We start from the raw sequence: 27,815 nt of genomic DNA, 5'->3' as shown, positions 1-27,815 counted from the left end.
CTACACATTTCCCATTGCCATCTTGCCTACCAGGAGTCTGTGTTCACTGATAAAAATGGTCACTGTTAATATGTAAGAACTTGTGAAATAGGGCAGAGCCAATAAGAAATTTTCCACAGTAATGAAAGTGAAGTGGCTTTTACGTTGCATACAATATTGTGAATTCCAGAGTATTTCCAGAAAAAACAACAACACACACATACACACAAACAAACACGGCTTCACTTCATATCCCAGCTACTATAGCTAGCGAATCATACTTGCTCATGCAGAGCTCCGCCATTGTTGGTTGGGTATAGTTAGAGACACAGGTCTGTGGCCCTCAAGTGGATATCTACTCTTGGCCAGTAAGCTGTGTATTACTCCCCAAAGGAGCTCCTTTGCTTCTGACGTCTGCACGGTGAATGCAAACTATTTGCTCATAAAAGTGACTACTGTTCCTTCAGTTTTCCCTTATGTTGGATCCAATGATTTGCATGTGGGGAGAGAAGTGTTCACACATACTGTACACATTAGAGTGAACCTGGGAGGGGGGGACAGCTCTCATCAAATGAGTGAAAGCTCAAGAATGAGATTCTCTGTTCTCAGATTGAACTGGGCACCAAGGGACGTGGGCTTCCATCCCTGCAGCCTTGATGTTAGCTGGGAGTGGCCATTACATCTCGCTGTTCTGTCTGCCAAGTGAAGTGAAGCTCTTTTCCCCGCCATGCTCACAGTAACATTTTAAGATGATTGAGCTTCAATGCCTCTGGGGAGGGAAAGTTCTTTCTCACCCACCACCCCCATCCCCACAATATATATTTTTAAGGAATAGATATTAATAGTGTTTTGCCTGCTTTTGAGAAATTGAAAGAGCTCACTTTCTTTGTTGGAGTAGAAAAAAGATGGGTTTGGAATCAAACATTTTAAGGATTGAATCCCAAACTTATTACTATCATGGATAAGCTACTCACCCTTTGCCACTTTATTTTCCCCATCTGAAAAGTGGGGATAATAATGCCTTCCATAAAAAGCTGAAGGGATAATTAAAGATCTTTGTTCTAGCAATGTTCTTTCAACATTGAGAGAAAGATTTTGTTTGTTTGTTTGTTTTTTTGTTTGTTTCTAAGCTGCTTTACGACGTATGGCAAATCTCTCATTACCACACCCTGCTCACAGTTTGCTTGTCTATGCCTATTGTCCTGTCCTTTCTGACACCTCCAGTGGCCTTTGGAAATCAGGGGAGCTCAGTGCCACATGCAGGAACCTGCCAAGCTGCAGAGCACTCTATCATTTGCTTCCCAGGCCAGGTATGGGAAGACATTGCTATCCCATGAGGACTCTGCTCTTGGTTAGAGTAGCAGTGTGTGCCAGCAGGAGAGGAAGAATGTTACAGTAAGCCCCAGATGGGAAACTGCAGTTGCCAAAGGCTGCCTGAGTTTCTGATGTCTCTTCACTCTTCAAATACAGACAGATACCCAACAGCTGGCTGAAGGTGAAGACCCTGGGAGAACCATGTGCAAGGGGTCTGGATGAAGGTGAAACACCAATAACGAGGAGGGAGCTAAATGCATAGCCTCTTAGACCCAAGAGTGTGGTTATCTGACATTTTGGTTTAATGGAAAAAAATAGTTTGAGAGTCAAATATGGGTTTGAAGCCTCGCTTTGACACTTTAGTCAGCAAAGTGCTGAGTAAGTTACTTTTTTTCCACCCACTTCAGCTTTCTTATTTATAATACCAGAATCATATTCCTCATAGGGCTATGAAGTATGACTATTCAAATCCTATCCCCACCAGTTTCCACCGCTGAGTCTCAAGGAAAGCTGCTTACATGTATATGCCTCAGTTTCCACATCTGTGAATTGAGGGGGGAAGATATTGCTGGTCTCAAAAGGTGTCCTGAGGATTAAATGATATGAGGCACATAAGAGCCTAAGGCACACGCTACCTGGCATAATGAATACTCAGCAAATATATCTCCCTTTTCACTAATGAGTGGCTATTGTTAACATTATCATTATTTTATTGATGTTCACTTGTTATCCACAAAACAGATAGTTCTGACCTACTAATTGAACTGGAATGGGACACTAGTTAAGCCATGTGTATGTTTTTAAATGGCTTATACTAAAATTCCTAGAAAATTTTCGTTTTCTGAAAAAAAAAATTGAGTCTAGAGTTTCCTTCCATGTGATTCATATTCTCTCTCTCTCTCTCTCTCTCTCTCTCTCTCTCTCTCTCTCTCTCTCTCTCCCTCTCTCTCTCTCTCTCCTCCATGCAGCATAAAAGAGCTGCAGGCAGTCAATTTCAAGTTAGTGGGCTGTGAAAAGCAGTTAGAATAATAGTTGATTGACCCTGACTGTGGCAGCTGGAACTGAGGGCAGGCTGGGCTTGGGTGGAGTGTAATCGTCATAAAGGATGTTTCATCATCTTTGATCATTTCTGTGACCTTTAAGACACAGGATGTTTGCAGGGACCTGGTGAGCACTACCAGAGGACAAAGCCATCTCCAGGGGAGATGGCCTAGCCCAGACAGCGCCAGGCCTGGGTGGAAAGGAGACAGGTGACTGATGGCGGGTGCTCTCACCTGTGGTACAGGTACACTCACTTGTGGCTGTGGACTCTACATCACTGGGAGTCTGAGTACCTGAGCTCTGAGAAAGTATTGAGTTCCATAGGGATGCTAATTCCCAATTTCAAATATGTCAGAGCCACAGAAAAGATGTTCCATTTTTCAGATCATCTTTGGCAACTGGGATTTTGCTCCTAAATGCTGACTTGCCTTCTTAATTCACTGAGGTGATCACAGACCTTCTGATAGAAATGGAATTATGAAGTAAAACAAACAGACTTAAGCTAATTTAATATTTCTCCATTGTGAACGACTTGTTTGCAAGTGGACTTACAAATAAAATGGTAGTGGAAAGACAAGACTAAAGAAGAAACTCAAAGAGGAAGATGAGAGTGTGAATAAATGAATGAATGAACAAATGATGGTCCATATTCTGCATAATTTGGGAATTAAACATAATAAAACAAAAAAAACAAGAATTTATAGTCACAGAATACTATAAATCTAATAAGGAAACCAAAATATATAAATTCTGGGAAATTTTTGTTGTGACCTTTAGAAAAATATTTCTAAATAATAATATCTTACCTCATTCCATAAGTGACTTCTTTACTTTATTGGTTGTTTTTAGATTTATTTATTTTGTAATCTTTTGGTTCAACTATATTGAGAGAATCACTATGTAAATGATTTTATTTTCTTTATAAAAGAAAGCACAAATACAAATAAAAACATGTGAGTATCTTTTGGTATCTATAATCTAAATTACGGTGTAGGTTTTCTCTTGGGCAGGAGACATAACCTATCTAAATTACATAGAAATTGTGATTTAGCCAAGCTGTTTCCAACATTAGATAAAAGAGCGCTTGTATCAATTTAAAAATGTTGTGAGCTCTGGGTGAAATATATGAAGGGGGCATAAGTTATTTTCATTTAATTTCTTTCCATCTAAAACAGGGGAAGTCCCGGTAAACAAGCTAGCTGGTCACCCAAAAAAAAAAAAAAAAAGAAGAAAAAAAGAGGGTTGGGGGTGGGAAGTGGAATTGATTGCTCTGGGAGAAATAGAAAAAAAGGAATCATGCATTCAAGTAGACTACAAGGGTGAGAACGTAGAAATGAAATAATATTTTGTTTTTCATGGCTGCGATTCAGCAAGTGAGCAAATTAAATCTGTATAAACGGAATGCCTAAGCGCCAACTGTGTACTGAGGAAATGTGTGAAGAGGCGTCTCTGAAGGTTGACACCAAAGGCTGACAGGCTCGACTTCACTTTTTTCAATGTTGATGCATTTATATCAACCGTCTGAGGGCTTTAGCTTTGCCTGATTGATTGTTCAGTTCAATTATTGCACGAAGGAAGTTCAGAAAACCACCTTTGTCTTCTTTGCCTTCCTTAGTACATTTAGTGCGCAATTGTTTCAACAAAAGCTGACACTTGATGGTAACTTCCCAGGCCCGAGCATATGTTTAAGACTTAAGTTGTTTCTTTATTATTAACCCTTCCCTAATTGTGTCTTTCACTGGCTATTGTTAAGAGTGTTTTTTTTGTTTTGTGTTGTTTGTTTTTTGTAATAACTATTGGTTAAGATATATCCATTTCTGGTATTTGGTGGTTATTAAATAATTTCCATAGAGATAAAAATGGAAGAGAAAATACAATGTAAAAGCCATATTATAAGAATGTTTTCATTTATAAAATTTCCCTTAAAAATCAATACGTTGTTTTCCAGACACGAGATATAGCAAGTTTCTGCAAAACCTATAAAACAAAATAAAACCAAGCGAAATATAATGCTAGAACCTTCATAGTACTCTTCCTAAGAGGGGTTTTTGGCTATGTGGATTTTAAATTAATTCAGGATCATGGATTCAATTACATTTAATTGCGACAGGTAGAGTCCTTACTAAATGCGTGGCTGGAATGAAAGTGTGTCAGTCAGAACGATGACTTATCCAAATATAGTATTTGCCAGCCACTGCCACTTTGAGCATTTTTCCTTCACATTTCAAGGAGAACTGGCAAAAAAAAAACCCTAAGACTGGGAAGTTGTGTGAAATAGTGGCTGCAACTGTTCTTATTTTTCTGAAAATGTGTACATCCTCCAATAGAATATAGATAAACTAGAGGTTTATCTAGATTTTTTAATCCAGTACTGTAGGGCTGACTGATAGTATCCCTGACTGTTCCCCAATACTTAGATAACTCTACCATCTGGTCTATGCATTCCTGTGCTCAGACCAAATAGACCCTTTATGGTCATGTCCATTTACCTTAACACGTATTCTGGCTCTAATAACGTGCCAGCATCTGATTGGTACTTAGGATGAAACCTAAATATCTTTTTACAGTAGAAGCTCTGGATATTCCAAAATTACCCCATATTTGAGAAGCAGTCAGGTCCTATCCTGCTTCTTCTCTTTGAAGATACAGACTTTCTCTATAACTTGAAGCAAGTCTCTTAACCTTTCCCGATGTCCTCATCTGTGAATCAGAGGTAATTATTCCTAACTGTAAGGAGCCATTGAGAGGATTAATTTGTTACTGTTTGTAAAGTACTTTAGATAAGTAGAGTGCTAAGCATTATTAAATTCCATACAAGTAAATTGTAATCTAGAATATAAAGGGACTGAAAGATTGACTTTATTCTTGTGAGTTTATAATATTTTAGCAAATTTACAAGAAAAGTGTTTTTCCCCATCTAACATTTGTACAGATTATTATTGTGTGTAATACAGAACTTGCAAATCAATCCCTTCTTCCTACTCAAGTTAATAAAAACATAAAATAAATGACTGTCATTAAAAGCATACCAAGTGTCCTGGGGGAAAGTAGCTCCCAATTTCAAACATTGCTGGCAATTTCCTCTTCAGTCAGTAGAAAACCTGTCGGAGAAGGTAAAAGGAACAAAGAAGTATATTAAGGAATTGGATATGGATTAGATACATAATGGTAAGAAGAAAAAGAATTCTCTCGTCGAGTTGCTTTCTAGATGCTGAAACAATTTTGGTAGATAAACATAATACATTTGCCCTGAAGCCCAGCTTTTTCTGGACACAGGAAAGGAATATTGAACTGGTTAGATTTTCTTTAGGGCCAGAGACACTCCAATCCTGGTTATTGTATATTCCCCTGATGTAATTGTACCACAGGTGCATCAACCCCAACATTTGTGTTATGCCTGGATTGCTGGGAACTCACTAAACATTAGACCGCCTGGGCTACCGGCTGCACATGTGCTTATCTCCTGGGTGAATGCAAACACTTTGCTTACTGACACAATCCCTAAATGATGATTCAGCTGAAGCCATTTTCGGTGTTTATAAAGGAGTAACATTCTTTAAGCAAACCCTGGCACACAAATGCAGGGACTTCCACTAAGGTTGTGTTGACTTACTCTCTGAGGTGGTACTACTGGAAGCCACTTTGTGGTGTTACAGCCTTGGGTGCCAATGACCATTGCTGGTGTTCCTGGGGCTGTATTTCTGGGAGCTGTCCCTACAGGATATGAAGGATTCCTGAAGAGAACAAAGTGTCTATTCCGGGGATTAGAAGGAGCTGTGTATGTACGACTTCTGACAATGAAGTTTGGGAACTTGTTGCAACAATGTTGCTAATCATTCTTTTTAATATCAGAGAGATTATTCATTATGAATTTGTACCAACTGGACAAACCATTAACCAAGTTTACTAATTGGAAGTGCTGAAAAGGCTGCATGAAAAAGCTATACAAAAATGAGGTGAACTTTTCGCCAACAATTAATTCATGGCTCTTGCATCACGACCATGCACCAGCTCACACGGCACTGTCTGTGAGGGAGTTTTTAGCCAGTAAACAAATCACTGTATTGGAACACCCTCCCTACTCACCTGCTCTGGCCCCCAGTGACTTCTTTCTTTAAGTGAAGATAAAGGAAATATTGAAAGGAAGACATTTTGATGACATTCAGGACATCAAGGGTAATACGATGACAGCTTTGGTGGCCATTCCAGAAAGAGTTCCAAAATTGCTTTGAAGGGTGGACTAGGTAGGCACTGGCATCAGTGCATAGCTTCCCAAGGGGGGGGTACTTCAAAGGTGACCATAATGATATTCAGCAATGAGGTATGGAGCACTTTTTCTAGAATGAGTTCGCGAACTAATTGTCGGGCCTCCTATCTATGGGAAGGCGGCTGGGCCAGGTCAGGTTAAGAGCTCTGCCCCTCAGTCTCCTCATATTTCAAATAGGGAGAGTTATGAAAGCTACCACCTGCCTTGCGGGAGGAGGACAAAGTGATACAATGACTGGGAAGGTGTTGGAAAATCTAAAAGCCCTATGCAAGTACAGTTGGTACTATCAGAACCACTATATTTGCTATAATCAAAGCCTTCTCCTCAGTTTAATAGCGTTTTAGGCTCCATCACTCTGTCCTCATCTGCTGTGATTCACTCTTAGGGAACCTCAAGTCCTTACAGAGTATAAAGGAAATCATAGCGCTGAAATAAACTCTTAGTGGGCAAAATAAATGCTGTATTGTTTTGTTTTTTGTTGTTTTCCAAATTTCAGCAAAGGAAGCATTTCAAGGGGATATATTCATTCTCTAACTCGTGCACCCTTTTCTGCTGTGCCCCATAACACCTGAGCTGCTGGGTGGCAGAGGACAGAACATTGTGAGGGGACGTTGTGAGTGACCCCGCCGCTCAGCCTGTATCGTCATCTATCAGGGAACTTTTCAGTTGCCCTCTCTTTGGAAGTCTTTCTTCTGTCCTGCTCCTGTGCATAATTAGAAGGACGTGGTAAATAGATATAGGAGAGAACAACAACAACAAATCTTCCCTCCGAAGGTGACTTTCGGGTTAGTGAGATTTAATTTACTTCTCTGCGCCAACCATCAGCGATGGACATCTCTCACAGAGCTGGTTGGACACTTCCTTTATGATGCTGGTGGGATTGGGACACATGCTGCTCTTTTTCAACCCTGGAAAGGTGAAACATTGCCCCCTGGGGAGCTCTTCATTGACTTGTATGTAGGGCTGTGATGGAGCCAAGTCAGTGTGGTGGAAATTTTACAGAGAAGAAAGGGGGAAACTGCAGAGAGAAAGAAGACAGATGCTCATGAATGCATTTCTTCATCATGCACTGGGGTATGACGTTTGCCCTTCTCGATCCTTATGGTACAATTTTCCAGATGAAGATAAGCATTAAGCATGTTGCCTATCTACTCCTGTACAATTTGCAGTTTCAGGGTGTGCTCAGATGGATAGAACTGTGAGGATGCAGAGACATTAATAACCCTATGCATTTAAGTAACCTTTATCTTCCATGGAGCTCCGAGTGCTATAAATGATGGGTCATTGCTTCCCCCACCCGCTTCAGATGCTTAGTGCTCTTACAAAACTTAGAATTTCAGTATCTTCCTTCATGAGTTTTGTGCCCCATCAGAAAAAAATAACAATGACAACATGATCAACACATTCTTGTAACAAAGGCTCAACAATACGTGCAGAAGGGATGCAAAGAACTGACGTTTTAAGTCCTGACACTCACTCACTGACTTGCTTTAGTAGTTTTAGCCAAGTCACTTATCTTAGAAGCTCAATCTTGTTACCTATAAAATAGGAGTAAAAATATTGAACCTGTAGGGTTATGGTGATGAAAAAAATGAGATGCATATTTCATTGTAAAACATTATACAAATATGAGATGATTGTTATAAACATTTCTTGGAAGCCACTGCATCCTTTAGGAGCACTTTACTTTTTATATAAATATGCCAGAGGGAAACTAAGGCACAGATGGAAAATGTACTTTTTCATACTGCCGTCCATAAACTAACAACTCCCCAAACTATTAATGCAGTCAAAACTCCTATGAGTTTAAAATTCCTGCATCAAGATGCCAGCTGAATAACTTACAAGTACCCAACCTCACCAGCTCTTGTGAGTTTTCTCCGCAGTGCTGTTCCTCATTTTGGGTTTCTTCTTCCAGGGATTGGCACAAATATTTGTTCCGGGAACTGGAGGCACATCCTGGCCTCCTCTTCTCCAGAACAAACAGGCCTGGCTGAGCCTGTCTCCCATTAGACTTCTTACTATTAATTAATGCTACAGACATCTCAGTGAAACCCCTCTTGGGTTTCTCCTAAATGCAATAGTTTCATTGCTGGGCTCTCTGCCTCTAGTTCTGTCCTTTCCCACTCCTGAAATCATCTTCCACAATCTTGCCAGAGCTATGTATATGAGGTCAGACAATTAAGTTCAAGAACTCATCCCAGAAAAAGTGCTACATACCTCATTGCTGAGTATAATTATGGTTACTTTTGAAGTACTCCCCTTTGGAAGCTATGCACTGATGCCAGTGCCTAGTCCACCCTTCAAAGCAATTTTGGAACGATTTTTCTGGAATGGCCATCAGAGCTGCCATCGTATTACCCTTGATGTCCTGAATGTCATAAAAATGTCTTCCTTTCAGTATTTCCTTTATCTCTCAGTAAAGAAAGAAGTCACTGAGGGCCAGACCAGGTGAGTAGAGAGGGTGTTCCAATACAATTATTTGTTTACTGGCTATAAACTTTGTCACAGACAGTGTCATGTGAGCTGGTGCATTGTCATGATGAATTGTCGCCATGAATTGTTGGTGAAAAGTTCAGGTCGTTTTCATCTAACCTTTTTATGCAGCCTTTTCAGCACTGCCCAGTAGTAAAGTTGGTTAACTGTTTGTCCAGTTGGTACAAATTCATAATGAATAATCCCTCTGATATCAAAAAGTGTTAGCAACATTGCTACACCAAATTCACGAACTTAATTATCTGACCTCGCATAACATACAGAGTAAACCACGTCACTCTTAAATATAAAGTCCCTCAATGGGTGCCCATAAACCATGGAATACTCTCAAGCTTCCTCAGGATAACGATGCTCTTTGTTATAGGATCCCTCAAACACCAACCTACAACCAGCCCTCCGTCTCATTGCAGCTTCCAGTAACACCAAGTCTTTCTCCCAGAAACCCATTCATATCTGTGCCACTGACATTCCACATAACATCCCTCCTTTTGTTTCTTCATCTGGCAAACTCCTCATTATCCTGTGATCTCAGGCATGCCTCCATAGGGACACAGCCAACACACTGTCATTGTGTCACTGTGATAGATGATGGGCCTCCCACTGTGCTCACCCTGTCACCTTTCACAGTGACTTTAGTGTTACCTGATACATCCTTCTTAGCAGAATCCATTGACTGGGTTCAAGACATTTCAATGCTGCTGTTTCTAAAAGATGAAGGTGCCGTGGGCCACATATGTTCAGTAGTAGAGCTGTGTGTGTTTGGTCATGCAGTCACTCAGCTGGCTTTGTTGACTCTGTGCCAGGTACTGCAGTAAGTTTCAGGCAACACAATGGTGAAGGGGTTCCTGGTCAGGTCTACAGGCTTCCCCTGCAGTGCCCAGAAGCACTGATAGTTCTGAAAATAGAGAACTAGAGCAGCAGAGAATGATTCTTTCTTACAGGGGTCACTGCAGCTAACCAGACATCCAGACAAAGCTATCAAGCAGAGGCATTAGGAGTTCTGTCTTGAATTAATAATATTCTGAACGTTTTCTATTTATATGTGAAAATTCACATTTATTTCCCTTTTGGGACAAGACTAGATCTATTCATTCTCCTTTAATGGCTTTGTAAACATTGTGGCTTCTGTGACCTGCTCCCTCCTCCCTCCCTCCCTGTGCCCATTTACTGCCTCTTACTATGACGAGTGAGGAGTGATTTTTATTTTGATTGTATTCATTTCCTATAAGGAGATAGGCTGTGAGTGAATCGTATGTTGGATCAAATGACTTTCTGTTTTGAGAATGTTCCCAGAGGGGTGCAATTCTTTTAATTTATTTAATCTGATGTGCTTTTGCAGAATCACTCTCCTCTGCTAAACAGATGGGAAGGGACTGAGCTATGCAGCTCTCTCTCTCTCTCTCTCTCTCTCTCTCTCTCTCTCTCTCTCTCTCTCTCTCTCTCTCTGCTCCCCCTGGTGACCTAGGCTCTCTGCATAAAGTGTGAGGAGTCCTGTGGGGCTGTGCGGTGCCACAGAAGCAATGCAGAAGTGCTTCTCCAGCAGTGTGGGGTCCTTGATGTCAGAGGGGCCCTGGGTTGGCCTTTCTCTTGGCCCTGCCTCTGTGGCCTGCCTCCTGTTTTGTTTTATCTGATAAAACAACAAAACAACAACAACAACGAAACGCAGAGTAGCGCGTGTCCCTCAGCATTTAGCTCCATGACCTTTGCATCTGACTCATAACCTTCTTCGGGCACTATAATAGATCAGCAGTTGAAACAGAAGTGGGTGCTGGGGAAGGTGTAATAGATGCAGTCAACTTCATTTCCCCGTGAAATTTGTTTTGAATAAATTCAACATCAACAGACATGAAGTCATCAGGCACCGGGACTTCTACTCACAGGGGCCTGGGCTTGAACCCCAGTTTGACCACTTCCTGAGAATGTGACCTTGGGCAAACTAACATGTTTAAGCCACCGTTTCCTGGTATGTAATAAAGGAATGACGAGACTATCTCCCTCCCAGGGCTGCTCTGAGGAGAAGTGACAGAGAACTGGCAAATTGCTCAGCCCCATGTAAGTAAGCAGCACCCAACATGGCAATACGCTTGCCAGTTATTATTAATTGTACAGAATTAACATGCTCGGGAAGTCATTCTTTTTGTTTTTCCTACTGAAGGAATCTGGCTTGTTAGATGGAGGCCTAAGTCACACGTTTGTTCTTGCTCTTCCCGTCCCTGAGTTTTTTTTGTTTTACATTCAGGGCCACTGGATGTTTTCTTGCCAGCTGTATGGGGCACAGAGGCTGTCATCAGCATCTGTGTGTCTCTCATGCTTAGGCAGGTGGCTCTATGACTACCCAGTGGAAGAAAGCCGCAAGCTGTCAGTGGCCACTTGCTCCTTGGATTGTTTACTTAAAGTCCCACTTAGGTGGCCTTAGGTGATAAGCCATTAGGCACCTGCTTACATGTGACAGAGAAAAAACACCAGTTACCTTAATGTTCCCATGTCTCTCTAAACTTGTCTTTCAGAATACCTATCTTGCATTCCTTTTCGAAAGAGACATCTTTTTCTTTTATTCATGACACTAGGCTTTGCTAACTTTTCCCAGAGTGATTGTGCAGTGTTGTTCAAGTTGGACAGCACACAATCTACACTTCTGTATGTCATGGCCGTGAATCGGCCTCAATGTCTACTTAGAGAGAGACCCCTAAGATATTACATTAAGGCACATGCACATTGCCACATACTTGTATAGTTTTACGGTCTTTATTTTTACACTCAGGAAAAATGTTACTCTGCCAACAAGACTATCACCTCCTTTCCTGTAACTGCCATTTTAGTCTTCTGTACAAGTTGCTGTAAGAATTACAGGGCCAGAGGGTAAGGGGGTGGGGGGTGGGGGGTGGGAGATGAGGGTAAGGGGGATCGAATATATGGTGATGGAAGGAGAACTGACTCTGGGTGATGCACACAATGGGATTTATAGATGATGTAATACAGAATTGTACACCTGAAATCTATGTAATTTTACTAACAATTGTCACCCCAATAAATTTAATAAAATAAAATTAAAAAAAAAAAAAGAATTACAGGGCTTCTGGTTCTACCCCCTGTCTTTCCGACTCTCCGTTGGGTACCTCCATCAACCTACCTGCTCAGGGAGGAGACCCAGTAACCTCCCGACCTTCCCTTTCCTGGTCCTATCAGCTAAGTCATTACCAAATCCTGTTGATTTCAATTCCAAAATTCATCTTGAACGCTTCCACTTTCACTCTCTCCAACAACACGGCCACACCTCACTCCTCTGCTTCAATGGCAGGTACAGCCACTGACTAGCATCTCACTCCCAGCCTCCGGAGAATCATTCTCATCCCTGGGGCCTGGATGAGATTTTGAAAGTGTGAACTCCTTATGCTTCTTCCATTTATCTATCAGCGAATTTCCACTCCACTTCGGATCAGTCCTACATGTTTCCCATGATCTGGAGAGCTCTACTGCTTCCGGCCTTGCCTGCCTGTGCCTCCTCATTACGTGCCTTTCTCTTGGGCCTCAGTCGTCTCAACCACATGGCCCTTCTTTCATTCCTGGGAAAAAGCATGTAGTTCCATCCCACCTTAGGGTCTTCATACATGCACCTCCCTCCATCTGTAAGACCCCCGCCCGCCCCACCCTCACTGCCGCCCTCATTCCTAATCGCCCTCATTCAAACCTTTTTCTGTGAGGGCTCATCTCTCACTTCCTAGCCTGAATAGGGTGGCCCCTGTTATTTTCAATTAATGTGTTTTATTTATTTATATTCCTAATGATACTTATCACATTTGTAGGTACTTATTTATATATGTATGTTTGCCTAATATCTGCCTCACCTTGTAGATTGTAAGCTTCATGCCTGGTAGGGATCACGTATGCTATTTCCCATTTTATGCTCAGTCCCTGTAGTGTGGTACCTGGCAAAAAGAGAGGGGAAAAAAAAAAAAAAAAGCTCAAAAATTGCTTAATGAAAGAAGAAACCAGCATTATTTTTTCTGAGTATTTAAAACTCAATTGACCTCGAGGAAACACAAACCAAACCACTATGAGATACCACTATACACCTATTAGAATGACTCATATTTTAAAAGACTGACCATAATAACCAAGTTTTGACCAAGATGTGGAGCAATGGGGACTAATATACACTAATGGCAGAAATAAAAAATGCTGTAACTACTTTGAAAAATAACACGACAGTTCTTTGTAAAATTAAAATATACCTACCATATGACCCAGCCATTCCACTCCTTGGCATTTATCTAAGAGCAGTAAAGTCATATGTCTATATAAAGACTGGTGCACAAATGTTAGTAGCAGCTTATTGATATTAACCAAATATAGACACAATTCATATCTATCAATGGCTGAATGGATAAACAAATTATGGTAAATCCATATAATGGAATATAACTCAGTGATAAACAGAAGTGCACAAAGATACAGACATTATCAATGGATCTTAAACCATGATTCTAAGTGATAGAAGGCAGATGCAGAATAGTATAGATGGTAGAACTCTAGTTTTCCATTTACATGAAATTCCAGGAAGGTAGAACTAATCTACAGTGACAGAAAGCAGTGGTCGTCTGGGGCTGGAGAGGCATGAGGATGCTCTGTGAAGGTTATGAGGTAACTTTCTGGGGTGATGAAAACGTTCTCTATCTTGATTGGGGTCATGGTTACGCAGATGCGTGCATTAATCAGAACTGAGTGAGACACATTCTTAAATGGGCATTTTTTGTTGCAAGTATGTATACATATATACATATCCCTATATATTTATGAGAGTTGATAGGACTTGTTTTAAAAGTTCAATTGGGCACAGAAGGGAACATTAGTTTTAAGTGGTTTTATGTGGAGAAGATTTACTCTTGACGTAAGGAATCCCAGTGATCCCCGGGAGTGGAGACTGGCAATGATGCGGAGGAGAGAGAACAGTTAAGTTTTCCTTTGACAGCATTTTCTGTTTGCCACAGCAAAATGAAGCTGAGGCTCAAGACGTTAAAATGCAGACTGACTGCATTTAACTTTGCCAGAAAAAAGACAAGATGACCAGCTGAATTTCAATTTATGATGAACAACACATGGTTTTAGTATAAGTATGCCCCATGCAGGATTTGGGACATACTTATACTAAGAAAATGATTTGTTGTTCATCTGCAACTCAAATGTAACTGGGTGTCCTGTATTTTTATTTGCTAAACCTGGCATCTCTTCCAGCAGACCACATTACCACCAGAATGTTTGAACTCAAATGTGGAAAGGTTTTTTGCTTTTTTCTTTTTTTAACATGTTTTGCATTTTTGATGCTGCTCCCATGGAAAACTTGAATCAGTACTATATGATGAAAATATTGTGGATTTTATAGTGAGTCAGACCTTGACTCTAATCCCAACTTTGCACACTGTCTCATTCTGAGAGTTTATCCAAGTTATTTAACATTTCTTCAAAACAAGGATAATAACCTAACTCACAGTTTTATTCAAGGATTGGCAGTAGAAGGATTAGGTATTTGTCATCCCTAATCCAGAGGACGGTTTCTTTTTCTCTCTGCTGCCCCACCTTGACCAGTAGGGGTCAGTGTCTCAACTTTCAGACGCTAACATTGTGTCATCTGGACCGGAGGCAAGATGAGCTCATTTTTGACAACAATCCTAATTTTAAAAGGGATGCTAGGTTATCATCTTGGCTATTCCCATCAGTATCCCACCCTCTCACTGGTGTTCATGAAGGAGTCGTGTTCTAGCAGTGCTGGTAGGAATGGGACTGAGATGTAATTTTCACCATCTGCTAATGCTTCTTGAAAGATGGAAGGAGGTGTAGAATTGAAGAGGAATAGGTAAGGGTCTTGACCTGTTTTGTAAACTGGAGGTGGTACCTTCTCCTCTCAAAGAAGTACTACAATAGGGACTGTTTTATTTCAGGAAGAGGAAAGGAAAGGATGTCCGAGGAGAATAATGCTTACTCCCCTGACTTACTTTACCGGACAATAACACATAGACCTGAGGGCACTCGATGAAATTTATAGCCACTAAATTTCCAGCCTTCAAAAGAAATGCTTCTTTATCAGCGCTGCAGTTGACTGCTGTGGGAGGTCACTGAAGCAAAACCAGGGGCTATATTTAAAAAGGGGATCGAGCAATTTTATGATCTATAAAATCTTGGCTGGGAATGCAGCTTCGAGAGGGGCGTCAAATGCCATATGGGTGCTCAGAGTCACAGCCGATGCTTTCAGCCAGGGCAGGCTGTCTTTGGGGCACTTCTCCTAGTTTAATACGTCTTTGAGCCCCAGTTCTTAGCACTGGGTACATCGCTTCTTTCTTTGAGTCTTCAGTCTCAGGCCTGGTAGACTTCCTTTGGTTGCTAATCTGTAGGTTTCCTCTTTCACTTTCCCATAAACTTTATAACTAGTATGAAATTCCTTCCGTCAGAGTCCTGTCATATATGGACTCTCCCTGACTGGCCCCTGTTCTGATGCACCTGGACATGTCATCTTCCCCAGGATATCACTGGCTGTCACACACCATCTTACTAGGATGGATACATTCACTATGTTCTGTGTAGTTGCATGGTCAAATCAAACTTGAATGGAAGATTTGGGTCCTGATTGCCTTCCTGTTATTCTAGTATTCATTTTCAGGGATGTGCTAGTTTCATAGTCAATGCTATTTCTCTAGTGATACTCGCCTTTATTCAGGGGAGATGGAAACAATGCCAAGACTTCTACTCGTGTGATTTGAAGTTAAATCATCACATGGATATTGTTTTTCATGCTTGATGTTTTGTTTTCTTAGGAGGAAGTTATCCCTAAGGTATTCATGCAAAATCAGGATTCAGAATAATTTAATTATCTTACAGAGGAACTTAACCAGAGCAGGGTGAGAAAAGAATTCCTCCCCAATATTAAAATGTAGAGAACGTTTTTAAAAACACAGCTATGAAAAGTATATTCTAAGGTTAGAATGTGGATAAAGAATATAATATTGAGCTACAATTCTACTACTTTCAGATTTTAAACAGACCTCCACTGAATAATCTGTGGGTTTAAATGGGTCATAATTCAAAGAGCCCCCAGCTGGTCACTAGGCCTTGCAGGATTCTGCTGGGAGCACATGGTCTTACTAAGCAGCAATCAGGAAAGCCTGATACTAAGTTCAGTATCGACTACTTTATACAGTTTCACATTGTTATAGTTGGTGGCCAAGAATAAGCTTTATTTAAATACATAGATGCAAATGGTACCAGACTTTTTTCACTATTATCTTTGATCACTTAATCCAACTTCTGTCTTTTTTCCCACAAGCTAGTTGGAACAAACTCTGAGGATGTGTATTTGTAGTATAGGCATACTTTTTTTTCTGGATATTTGTGAGAAATTGAATGTTATTTCCATTTGAAAAAAATTGAGTCGTACTTTACATTCACTACAAAATACTGTCTTTGAAGCAACATTCCCAGAATTATTGGTGGGGGTGGGGGTGGGGGCAGAGACAGAGAGAGTCTAATTTTAGTAGATTATCATCTCCAAACTTATATCAGTTTGATGTACTTGCAGTTTTCAGAATAGAACATTTATCAGCCTAGATATGTCCTAGTAAAAGAAGTGACTGTTGGGATATAAATGGATCACCAATCTTCATTGACACAGGAGCCAACCCTAGTAACTCCAGACATTTTATTTTTGCAATGTTTAGTCTAGGATAATCCAAAGAGGAGAGCAGGGCTGCACCCTTATAGCAGCTGTTTAGAATACATTCTTTGAAAACCTTCCCTCCTTTGTGATTTCACTTAGAATATGGCAGCCATAATGAGATGGTTCACAGCTGTGCCATCCTGGTGCAAAGGGAAGGATGGGAAGCAACCATCTTACTACGCTCTTTATTCCCTGGTACTGTTCATTGGAATATTTATAAGTCCTCTAAAAAATTGCTGCAGGCATTTTAGGGAATTGAGAAAATAATTCCATCTTTGTGGTTCCCAGTAATGTATTCCTGGGGCTGTAAAACCAATATTATAGAGGCTAAGATTGCCTGGCATTCTGGAACCTGAGAGCAAACAGAAGACAGTATTCAATTTACACAGCTTTGTGGATCTTACTCAAATATGCATTGGAATGTGGATATTTTCATTGGCTTACCAAGTTTCCATTCGTCACCCCCTTTTCCTAGCTCTTCTCCCCTCCTCTATTTATTTATCACTCATTTATTTGAAGAACACACCCATATTTAACAACAATTGTATTTGCCTATAGTTACAAATTCACAACCATATAAAAAATACGTAAGTGGTAAGAAAGAAAGCTGTTGTTCCATAGGAGGGCAGTAGCCTGGATATTTTTAAGACCTTCCCCATGATTTTAATACTTGGGCTTGTTAGGGCTTATTTTCATAGCTACTACCAAACATAGTAAGAAAGAATATACTTTCCAAGCCATTAATTGACCTTCCTGAAATTGATAAGACAGGAAGCAAGAATCCACCAAAAACTTGATCCTAAGTGGATTTATCTCTCCGTGAAGGGATCCAAGTTTCATTTTTATTTTTAGTGCTTTTTGAGGTGTACTTTATAGGAGCGAGAGGGCGATGGCAGGGTGTTAATGAAAAAACTAAATAACTCTCTGAACATGAACCCATCATCTGAAAAACAGAAGCTAATTTTGAATTATTAAAGGAGGCTGGATCACAACTCACCACTGAGAAACAGAGGGAGGGAAAATGGTGTTTGGGAAGTCCAATTATTTCTAAACCAGAGACAGTCTTATTAAGTTGGGCAGAAAATTAATTAGGCTAATTAGAAAACCTCATTGGAATTCAGCAAGGAGTTATGCGAGGAAACATGACAACACTGGATGTAGTGGGAGAGCGAGAAGGTTCTGGGGGAGCGTAAAATGAGTTTTTCAGGAAGCAATTGGAGGGTGATTCACACACAGTGCAGCTGATCATTGGGTCACTTCGGAGGGAAGCAGCAGCGTTTTATCGACTTACTGTTCCCAGTTGTGGGTCTTCACTGGGTATTAAAAATGTCTGGTATGTATTATGGGGGGTGGAGAGAAAAAACACTAAGGTTTATTCTGAGGCTTCAACGAAGTTTTATGTTTATTTTGGTATCTCCAATATGCTGGTTCATCAGCACGGCGCATTGTTAGAAAGTGCTGGGTGCGTGGTTTTTTTAATCTTCATGGATTTATGGAGTCCTTAAAACATCTGTTCCGTTCTGATTCCCCCACTCAGTACAGAGACGTTAGTCAGGGGAAGTGTCTAATGTTGCCCTGTTTCAGTGAACTGAAGCTGCTGCAGCTCATAGAGATAACCCTGATGATAGAGTCAGTGGTGTCTGGGGGCTGGGAAGGAAAGGCCAGGGGATTCCATCTCTGGGAAAAGGCTCCTGGAAACTGGACTCTGTGACTGGACTTGGTGCTGCAGACTCTGGACGCTGAAGTGAGGTGAGAAGAGCCACAGGAAGGGGACACTCAGGATGCTGAGTGGGCTGAGGAAACCTGTACCCAGGAAAATCATGAAGGTGGGAAACGACCGCCACATTTCTCCGAAGGCACTCTCACAGACATCCCTTCTTCGATGGGAGTCCTCATAGCTCCCAGGGAATGATTTCTACTGGTGTTTTCTGAGAAAGTTAGGTGCAACTCAGTTCAACTCATCAGGAAGGAGAGAATCTCAAAAAGGAGACATTTCCAAAGTGAGGTGGGAGTAGGTCGGAACTCCTGATGAAAACCAGTGCTACCAGATCAGAAACTCATTGAAAAAGGCGAAAGGGAGAGATCAGAACTCATATTTTTTAATACCTCATATATGTCAGAGGGTTTTTTTTCCCATTAACTCACCTTATGCCTCACAGTCTTCCAATGTATAGGTATTGTTAGTCACGTTATATAAATGAAGTAACTGAGATTCCGGGCTTTGATGCCATATAGGATCCAAACCTAATAAAAAGAGGGAGGTAAAGTTCAAACCCTAGTGTTATATGGACTGGGGGTTTGTGTTCCTCTAAACCCACAGGTTTAAGCCCTACGCCTCAGCATGATGGTTTTTTTTTTTTTTTTTTTTTTTTTTTTTTAGAGATTGGGCGTTTGGAAGGCAATTAGAGCTACATTAGGTCATGAGGGTGGGTCCCTCACAATGGATTAGAAGTCTTCTCAGAAGAGGAAAAGGAGAGAGAGATGCCGATGTTTCCACTGTCGAGCGTTATGGCCAGTGGGAAGCCCCAGAGCTCCACCGTGCTGGTGCCCTCATCTCAAACTCCAAGTCCCATAACTTGAGAAGATAAAGTTGTTGTTTAAGCCACCCACTCCACAGAATTTTGCTATGGCAATCTGAGCTAATATATTAGTATCAGGTTCATTTATTTTCAAAGCCCCAGGACTTTCAATAACATTGCAGTGCCTTCCAGAGCGCCTCAGTAGTAACTGAAGAAGAATTTTACATCGATACCCATGTGACTCAATGTATCAATGATGAGGGGAGCCCTTGGGAAAGTTCCTGTAGTCCCAGGATGATGGAAATTTGCTCTCCTGACCTAGAGAAGCACCCCACTTTCACCTTCTTCTGGGGAAGAGTGAAAAAGGATCTCAATCACAAGATTTAAAGGTGACATATTGGGACATGGGGACAAAATGATGCCAAAGGTCTGAGTTCTGAGTGTCCTTCAACACTGCAGCCCAGGAACATGGGCAGATGGGCAGCATAGTGTCCTCGGCGGCCAGGGGCAGTCAGAGCTGCATGCTGGAAAATTATGACCTGAATGTGTGAATCCGACACTGGGCAGTCCGTTCACAGTTCCCCAGGCCCAGCAGGTGCCGAGGCCTCTCAGCCCCTCCTTGGCCTGGGTCTCTTCTGTGGCCACCCTTTTCCAATCACTAGGTTTGCCTGTCAAGCTGAGCCAAGTAATGAGACAGGAGTCAATTAGTTCTCCCCAATAGACTGCTCCCCTGTCTATTCCCAGACTCCCAGGTGACCCCATTATGATAATGGCCCAACCTGGCTGCTCTCAGAACAGGCATGATGGAGAAGTGAGAGCCTCCTTGAAAAGTGAATTACAGAGAGGCTGGCAGACTATGGCTCTGTTCCCTGCTGGCTCTGGACAGGAGCCTTCTGCCTCCCCATTGTCACTGCTGAGCGATGCCATGTGCTTATTCATACCACATGCTGCTGGCATCCCGGGAATGTCCCATCGTGCCATTCATTCCAACAATGAGCTCGATCTGATGACACGCAGGGAGACAGGCGGATTCAGAGTGCAAAATGTGTTGCAATCACTCTGGCGTCCCAATCTGAACTGAATCTTTAGAACAAGTGTGCGTTTTTATATCCTCAGGTATATGATGGTGTCCCTCACTCTGGACCTCAATAAACACACTTTTAAATAAAATCTAGGCAGCCTGACTGCAAAACTTTGGGATAAAAAATTAGCAAGTCAGTCACCTGGATATTTATTTAATAGTAAGTATCTTAGTCTTTCCCAATATTTGAGCATGTTAATATTGTGATAACACAACCAAAGTAACACCGTGATGCAGTGATTGAGTGTCTCTATAATCTCAAATAATTTTCAAAACGGTGTCATTCTCAGCCTCTGGCAAACACTCCATCCTCCGCACACACACTGGTGACAGTGTCAATGCAGGCAGCTGTAGAGTAGTTAGATAATATTTAGCTAAGACAGAAGCTAAATTTGGTGATAATTTAAAACACAGAGATTAAATGCATGTCATATGCGATAAACTGTACAGTTAGGGGGATTATATTATCACATGTGATAAACTGTACAGTTAAAGGGGATTATATTATCCAAGTGATTTGTAGCCTTAGACAAACTTTGTGTTTGGTGGGTGATTAAATCCACATACATGTCTGAGTCTAGACTGGGAAGCTGAGGGGCCCTTCTTACCACAAACTCCAGAGCTCCCTATTCCCGGCCTGTGTTGCTTTGCTTCATATCCCCAGGCAAATGGTTTTTTTTTTGGGGGTTTTTTTTTTTGTGTGTGTGTGTGTGTGTGTTGCTTAATGATTTCCTTTTCTTCTCCATTCTGTAAGCTGCTTTATGTAGTGCATATCCCTGTAGTTCTGGGGTAATTTATTATTTAATTATGTAACCATTACATAATTCCTCAGCCTTCAGTGTTTCTATTGTTGTTAATGTAACTGCTATGGAGGCATGTAAGTTTTATTTATTGTTTCCATTGCGGAGCAATAATTATGTAACTCTGCAATTCTGCAACTATTATTTCTATTTGTTTAATTACATAACTATAATGATATTAAACCTCTAAAACATTTGGTGATCGATTTATGCGGAAGATGCTAGGAGACAGCAATAGTAATGATATATCAGAGTAATAATGAAACTAAATAATAGTATTAATATTAATATTAATGGCAATAACGATAATAAGCAGCAACATTATCATTTGCTTTTTCTTTATGCTATATTTGGCCTGTTTAATGGGTTCCTTCCCAAATCTCTGTGGTTAATTAGCTATATAACATTTGGTACTCAGCAGTGGGTACAAGCTCATTTCCAGACTTTACCTGGCAAGGCTGTGTTTTAGAGAATACCAGATGGAATGGGTCCGTCCTGTCCCTTTTTATAAGGCTTGGAGTGGGCAGATTTATTTCTTCCCATGTCACCCGGGGACTGTCCATAGATAGGATACCCTGTGCTGAGAGACACAGATGTTGCAGAGCCCGAAGAACCTGAGATGTGTGTGGGCTGCAGGTGTGTGCTGCAGATGAGCCATTATTGGGAGAAAGCGCATGGGGTTTGGAAAGAGACAGCTCTGGATTGAATTCTGGCTGCACCACTAACTAGGTGACATTGAGCAAGTTACCTAACTCCTTTGGACCACAATTTCCTCATATCTAAAATGGGGATAATAATGTCTACATTTCAAGACTGTTGTGAGAATGAAATAAAATAATGGGTGCAAATTGCTAGGCGTATTGGTAGCTCTTGTTTCACAGTTACTCGTTGATGAGATTAAGAGGGAGAACATAACTCAAAGTTGCTCCTTTCTATGAATCACCTTTTTGTACCCTTCTTAACTCATGACCCAGAGCACCCTTCGTCCCAGACCCCCAAAGTCACCATAGCAGTTAAATAGCTAATACTTAGCCAGGGATCACTACATGCCAGGTCCCTTACAAGCATTATCTGAATATTCATCACAGTCAGCCTAGACGCTAATTATGATTATTATCACCTAGTGGAGGAAATGTAAGCACAGAGAGGTTAAGAAATGTGCCCAAGTCCTCCCAGCTCACTGGTTCCTGGGATGAGCTCACCAGCCTGTCTCCACAGCAGGTGTTCTTAAGCTATACTGTGTATTCTTGCACTGCCAGCAGCTGCTTAAGAAAGAAGCTGGGAGTGCCCCCCTCTCTGAAGAACCAACTTCGCCCTTCCCTTCTTGTGCCTCCTCGCCAATCCATTCTCCACAAAGCAGCCTATTTAATCATCTTAAAATTTAACTCATATGTCATTATTGCTCCTTTTAGACCCTCCAGTGGTTTTCCATTAGTCTCAGGGCCTAAATCTAAATATCTCTATGATTGGAACCCTGCTTACCTCTCCAAACTCACCTCTTCCCACTCTGCATCACATGCCAGGCCCTGAGACCCCTCCTAACTATGCCAAGCTCCACTCCCCTCTTCCCACAGGCTATTGAACTCAGTTTCCTATGCCTAGAAGGCTATCTGTCTTCTCATGCTGTAGGACGCCACTTGTTTACAATGTCTTCTAAAAGATATCCCCCCAAAGACTTACCCAAATTAACCCTGGCCCCATGCCCTTATTCATTAGTAACCATCTTATTTGTTTCATGTATAACATGTACTATCCCTGCAGTTATTTTATTTTTCTGGCTCTGTATCTGGCTTGTTCACAGTCCTAACCCTGGCACATAGCTCAATCCCTGGGACTCAGTAAATATTGGCTTATGGAAAGCATCCCCATCTGCCTTTATGTGGTCCTATAGGTCCTTGGGGTTTAAATAGTTCATGCTCAATGGGAAGAAAGGGAGGTTGTATTTTCTCATGAGGACTAGTGATTAACATCCAAGAAGTGATACAGCACCCGTCTTCAAAAGCTTAAGCCCAGATGAGAGCACAGGTTGGGGGCCCAGAGCTAGGAACAGCAGGGGATGAAAATGTGGTCAGTCAGGGGGCAGAGTGGGTCAGGGAGAAAGCAGCTACTTCAAAGCAGTACAGAGCCTGACGGGGAGGGCCTCCTTGGCCATGAAAATGAGGGAAGCAGGGTTGTTTCAAGCACATCTGAGTGGGAACTCTGGGACTCGGAACAGCTACATTTCCAGGGGTCACACAACAGGCCCGAATACCAGCAAGAATATGTCTTGTTTGTCCAGTTACCACCAAAGACTCAGACTGACCAACCTCCATTATTCCACCTGTCCTCTAGTGATTGTTATTTTATTGAAGTATTTCCTTCCTTGGGATAAAATCATAAGTGACATTTATAACAATGCATTCTTTCTCCTTTCCACTATTTCACCATTTTCCTTTTCAATCAGATGCTTTTCATTCTTACACGTCACATTTCAGCCACTGCCACATGAATAACGGAGCATAATTATTCAGACCCAGCCCTCTGTGTCCCCTTTCTAATTCGCATCACTTCACCTTCATAAGACTGTTTCTCTCCCTTTTCCCCATGGCTTTGTTATCATAACTCTATCTTTTAAAACTATTCACTAATGTGACCACCTGGTAGTTTTGTATCCAGAACTATGGGCAAGGCAATGAATATCATGTAAAGGTTAATAATCCAGGTTCCAGAATCAGTTGGTCAGGTCTCCTAATCTCAGCCAGGGCCAAGTTACTGAACATTTTTCGACCTCTGTCCCTTCATCAAAAAGATTTCAACAATTTTTCCTTATGGAATGGTTGTTGTAAGAATTAAACAAGATAAAACATGTAAAGTGCTTAGTAATTTCTCAATATATCTTTATTATTATTATTATTATTATTAATTATTTGTGGTAATAATTCAAGCATTTATGGTCCAAATAGCAGTAGAGAGTTAAGCCATAATTCCCAATCCATGGGACCCAGACCAGACGGCTGTGTGGACTGGATAAATAATATTACCTGGATTTTTTTGTATTATTTTTGAAAGTGTGTAGTTGCTATTATGATTTCGGACAATAAAGTTCGCGAACTCATCCTAGAAAAAGTGCTATATATGTCATTGCTGAATATCGCTACTGTCACATTCAAAATACTCCACTTGGGAAGCTGCTCATATGCACTGATGCCAATGCCTCATCTACCCCTCAAAGCAATTTTGGAACTCTTTTTCTGGAATGGCCATCAAAGCTGCCATCGTATTACCCCTGATGTCCTGAATGTCATCAAAATGTCTTCCTTTCAATGTTTCCTTTATCTTTGGGTAAAGAAAGAAGTCATTGGGGGCCCAGATCAGGTGAGTAGGGAGGGTGTTCCAATACAGTTATTTGTTTACTGGCTAAAAACTCTTTCACAGACAGTGTCATGTGAGCTGGTGCATTGCCATGATTCAAGAGCCATGAATTGTTGGTGAAAAGTTTAACTTTTTCATGCAGCCTTTTCAGCACTTCCAAATAGTAAACTTGATTACCTGTTTGTCTAGTTGGTACAAATTCATAATGAATAATCCCTCTAATATCAAAAAAGGTTAACAAGATTGTTGCAACATGTTCGCGAACTTAATTGTCAGATCTCGTATGTTTATGCACTCATTTAAATGCTACTGGTTTCATCAAATAAATGTAGATCTGAAGATCCATCCATATTGTCACAAATGTTCCTATTTCATCTTTCCTTACCACCGAATAGTATTCCATTGTGTATATACACCACAACTTCTTAAGAGTATAATGCTAAGCGAAATAAGTCAGACAGAAAAAGCAGAGAACCATATGATTTCACCGATATGTGGTATATAAACCAAAAACAACAAAAAAACAAGACAAACAAATGAGACACAAAAGCTCATAGACACAGACAATAGTTTAGTGGTTACCAGAGGGTAAGGGGGGTGGGGGGTAGGAGATGAGGGTAAGGGGGATCGAATATACGGTGATGGAAGGAGAACTGACTCTGGGTGATGAACACACAATGGGATTTACAGATGATGTAATACAGAATTGTACACCTGAAATCGATGTAACTTTACTAACAATTGTCACCCCAATAAATTATTTTTAAAAAGTAGATCTGAAGGTGGAGGTCTTGATAAGGTCTCAATATGTGAAAAAGTTGTTTAACATTGGCGTAAGGAACCAAGTGCAAAGACCAGGCATATATCACGTGCTCCAGGCAGGTCCCTGAAAGAGCAACACAGAGTTAAGCATTTAATGGCTTCTTCCCATGGTCCAGTCTCACAGAGATTCCTCCTAAAGTTTCTTACTTTTAACAGTTCACACCCAGTTCTAAATCCCCTATACTTTTTTCTATTCTATCAGTTCTTATTTTATTCTCCAATGATTTGGTACTTTTAGTTTTTTTAAGGCAAAAAGTATTCTACTGAAACTATTTTTTCAATTAGGAAGGAAACTGTCCAAACCCTCTTTAAGCTTTATGCCCCTATGAAATGCTAGCAGAGAAACTCCAGTTGTGAAAACAAGAGAAGAAAGGAAGCAAGAAGGAAGGAAAGAGAAAGAAAGTAAAGAAGAATAAAAAAGTTTCATCAGTAACCAGCTTCTGGTGTCCAAAAAGCATTTATGTTTCCTGTTTTCCCCAAGGTGAGAAAGGGCTCAAAATGATGCTAGTGATTCAAATCAAGGACTTGGGTTCCAAACACTGTCCTCTTTGCACTTGTCCATGAGGGAAGGCTTGAGAGGGGACGTCCATCATATCTCTGCCCTGCATGTTCTGAGCTGGTTGAGAAATATGCCAAGAAGTCAGATGACAACATCGGCTTTCTCCCTGGTCATAAATACCATGAGTCTCAGGCAGACTGGCCATGTGACCTCAGGACTCCTGCTCACCAGCAGGTGGAGGAGACACTGCATCCTGAGGTACTTGTCCAGCCAGAGCAAAGGTATTCCAGAAGTTTCCCAGGCTGATTATCAGATAGGTCTTTCCTCTTCTCGGGGAAGAGTCAGTGAAAATAAGGGGGCCACAAATGCACTTACAAGTCTTTTCCTCACAGAAATAAGTGGATGAGGCAACATCCAAATAGTCCCCTTTGCTATTTTGTTCATTCATGATTTTAATTAAATCCTTTGTTCGGCTAACCTCGCAGCACGATTTGTGTTCCCAGTCACCTGATTTGCCCCTCTGTCTCACAGGGAGACCAGAAGGCCAATTTTGAGCAGTCTCAAACTTTTGCTTTCCTTCCCCGTTTACATAGAAGGTAGAGAACCCAGGGTGTTACGGTGAAAAGGAAGATGAGGTCTTGTAGTCTAGACCCAGCCCAGCTTTAGAGAGCTGAAGTGGTCAACACAGTGAGAACTCTCTTTTCCTTCCAGCAGCGGCGAAAGTACTCAAGTCCCACATGACAAAGTGCAGGGTTCCAGGCTGCCAAGGAAAGTCAGTGCAGCTCTCCTTGCATGTGCTCTTAGGCAAGTCTGATCGGAATTAGGAGTTTACTTTGCAGGACCTGGTGTTACAACCACTTCTAAGTCCTGGCTTCATAAGTCATGAGATTTTCCTAATAAGAAAGAATTTGCTACATTAAATCAATAGCCGGTGGGTGGAAATGTTGGCTTCCACATACAGAGATCCCCAAATTCTGCAGCGCATGAAACTGAATTGGGGCTTCCTGAAGTCTCCTGTTCATTGTTCCTTTTCTAGTGCTTTGCCATTGGTCCCTGGAATGACTGGGGGCACTGGCCCTTCACAGCTTCGCTCTACAACTTCACAGTCAGTGTGATGAGTGTCACTGCCTGTTGCCTTATTCTTCTCAGCCAATGTTGAATCAGAGTGAGGTCAGAATGGCCCAGCAGTGACGAGACACCATCTACCGTGCTTTCCCGACAATAAGACCTAGCCGGACCATCAGCTCTAATGAGTCTTTTGGAGAAAAATTAATATAAGACCCGGTCTTATATAATACTATACTCAGCCCAGGGCCAAATTACTATATTATATAAGACCAGGTTTTATATATTAACATAAGACCCAGTTTTATATTAATTTTTGCTCCAAAAGATGCATTAGAGCCAATGGTCTGGCTGGGTCTTACTGTCGGGGAAACACGGTATGTCTGTCCCTATAGTCAAGGCCCATAGCGCTCCGTGGGTGGTGCACTTGTTCCTTGTGCTGCAGTTTTGTGCACTGGACACTGGATGTGCCGATGCTCAGATTCAGGGTGACGCTCCCCATCACAATCTTTGTAGCCCTGGGGACTCTCATGAAGAGGTCCTCTAAGCATGTGCCTAGTAAACACAGAGATACCACCTCTCGGATGGAGCGGTGAAACTCAACCACTCCCAGCTGTAACACTTATAGAATAAGTCTGGCAATACAAAATGTAGTTTCTTGATACAAGACATCTTGGAAATTATCCAAGTGCTGCCTCCATCTCACTGTAAAGCTTTGATCAATTATGTTACTCTTGTTCATGATCACGGTAAAATACAGTTCGATTTTTAGGTGATTCTGTAAACACACTGCCAGGCATGAAGCTGTCAGGGTTTGAGCTTTGAGCAGCATCCATGACGTAGATGACAAGGGTGGAAATGAAGCTGCCAGGGATT

General features: G+C 41.3%; 1 protein-coding gene across 3 annotated transcripts in view; it reads left to right on the top strand.

The window, feature by feature from the left end:
- NTM (neurotrimin) overlaps nucleotides 1-27,815 on the top strand; it is a 1,007,340-nt gene that overhangs the window by 374,232 nt on the left and 605,293 nt on the right. The window lies entirely within an intron of this gene.

This window comes from Rhinolophus sinicus, chromosome 9, assembly GCF_057876585.1.
Source record: "Rhinolophus sinicus isolate RSI-liver-muscle chromosome 9, RSI-T2T, whole genome shotgun sequence".
NCBI lineage: Eukaryota > Metazoa > Chordata > Mammalia > Chiroptera > Rhinolophidae > Rhinolophus > Rhinolophus sinicus.
This window is presented reverse-complemented; position numbering and strand designations above follow the sequence as displayed.